This window comes from Schistocerca americana, chromosome 3, assembly GCF_021461395.2.
Source record: "Schistocerca americana isolate TAMUIC-IGC-003095 chromosome 3, iqSchAmer2.1, whole genome shotgun sequence".
Taxonomy (NCBI): Eukaryota; Metazoa; Arthropoda; class Insecta; order Orthoptera; family Acrididae; genus Schistocerca; species Schistocerca americana.
In genome coordinates this window covers 972,905,040-972,907,194 of record NC_060121.1, presented here as the reverse complement: position 1 = coordinate 972,907,194, position 2,155 = coordinate 972,905,040, and the positions used below count along the sequence as shown (strand labels likewise).

The 2,155-nt window shown below is 47.9% G+C and overlaps 1 pseudogene; it reads right to left on the bottom strand.

Moving 5' to 3' along the window:
* Window positions 1-759: 759 nt before the first annotated feature.
* LOC124607665 lies at window positions 760-876 on the bottom strand (annotated as a pseudogene).
* Between the last annotated feature and the right edge of the window lie 1,279 nt (window positions 877-2,155).

Here is a 2,155-nt window from a genome sequence, read left to right as displayed (position 1 = left end):
ACCCATCCGGGAATCGAACGCAGGCCCTTAGGATTGACATTCTGTCGCGCTGACCACTCAGTTACCGGGGGCAGTGATGTACATAAATACAAGACTAGAGGGAAAAATGATCTTTATTACGCATTTTTGAAACTGTCAGTGGCTCAGAGAGGAGTTCAGTACGCAGCGATAAAAGGCCTGTACCAGGCGAACGGTCTACCCGACGGGAGGCCCCAGCCGCACGACGTTTACATTTACTGCTCTTCTCAAATTGTGATGAATTATTTATGACGAATTTCGTTAGCAGAAATATATATTGTGAGAGCACAGTTAAAATGCCTAACTCCTTGAAGGAGTACCTACATGATATATTATTTATACTACTCTCTTTTCTGCAACCAGTACTTCCTTTATAACTGAAGACTTACCCAGTAACATAAAATGTCCGACAGGTTTTTAATCTAATTTAAAATCATTTCTCCTGGACAACTCCTTCTATTCCATTGACGAATTTTTACTTAAAAACTGGTAGCCAGGAAAAAACCAAGTTTTTAAGTGTACTTGCATGAGTAGGAAAAATCACTCCGTCTTCAACCCACGAGTGGCCTACCGGGACCATCCGACCGCCGTGTCACCCTCAGTTGAGGATGCGGATAGTAGGGGTGTGTGGTCAGCACACCGCTCTCCCGCCCGTTATAATGGTATTCTTGACCGAAGCCGCTACTATTCGGTCGAGTAGCTCCTCAATTGGCATCACGACGCTGAGTGCACCCCGAAAAATGGCAACAGCCCATGGCGGCTGGATGGTAACCCATTCAAGTGCCGACCACGCCCGACAGCGCTTAACTTCGGTGATCTGACGGGAACCGGTGTATCCACTGCGGCAAGGCCGTTGCCACCTGCATGAGTAGGAAGAAAATGATAATGTGTTCATTAATGTTAACAATAATCATCTATACATATCTAGCAAAATCACATTCCATATCACTTCGCCGGCCGGTGTGGCCGAGCGGTTCTAGGTGCTTCAGTCTGGAACCGCGTGACCGCTACGGTCGCAGGTTCGAATCCTGCCTCGGGCATGGATGTGTGTGATGTCCTTAGGTTAGTTAGGTTCAAATAGTTCTAAGTTGTAGCAGACTGATGGCCTCAGATGTTCCATAGTGCTCAGAGCCATTTTTTGAACCATATCACTTCGATAAAAGAATCGTTTAGATGATGCATTCCACGTACAACTAGCTGGATTGAGGATTTCTTAGTAGGGAGGACAAAGCATGTTATATTGAAGAGAGAGTCGTAGAAGTGGAAGTAACTTCAGGCATGGCCCTTGTAAGTGTCTTTTGCGCATCAGGGGTGTGAACACCGCTAAGTGCGAGGATGGTCGTTTCAGACTGGGGTGTGCAGGGCGGTAGGTTGCTCCCCGACGGTCGTGGAATCAGAAGAGCTCAATTAGCAATAAAATTCAGCAAGACACTCGCTGGCGGCGGCGACTCAGTGGCGTGTGTAGACCTCCAGGCAGCAGAGCACATGGCGGCGTGCGTGGCAAGCGGCAGGGCGTCACAGTGGCAGCGGCCTTACAGACGCAAGGGGCTCGCATGGAAGACGGGCCCCACAGCGAGCTTGTGACATCGCGCTAGTCGCCTTCTCCGCCATACTTCGCGAACCCTCGGTTCTGAGCAGGGAGTACAAGAGATTAATATGTCAATGAAATGGTACCCACTAAAGGTCTTAGCTTCGTCGTGTGCTATCGAGAGCCTGTGTTGTTGTTGTTGTGGTCTTCAGTCCTGAGACTGGTTGGATGCAGCTCTCCATGCTACTCTATCCTGTGCAAGCTTCTTCATCTCCCAGTACCTACTGCAATCTACATCCTTCTGAATCTGCTTAGTGTATTCATTTCTTGGTCTCCCTCTACGATTTTTACCCTCCTCGCTGGCCTCCAGTACTAAATTGGTGATCCCTTGATGCCTCAGAACATGTCCTACCAACCGATCCCGTCTTCTGGTCAAGTTGTGCCACAAACTTCTCTTCTCCCCAATCCTGTTCAATACTTCCTCATTAGTTATGTGATCTACCCATCTAATCTTCAGCATTCTTCTGTAGCACCACATTTCGAATGCTTCTATTCTCTTCTTGTCCAAACTATTTATCGTCCATGTTTCACTTCCATACATGGCTACAC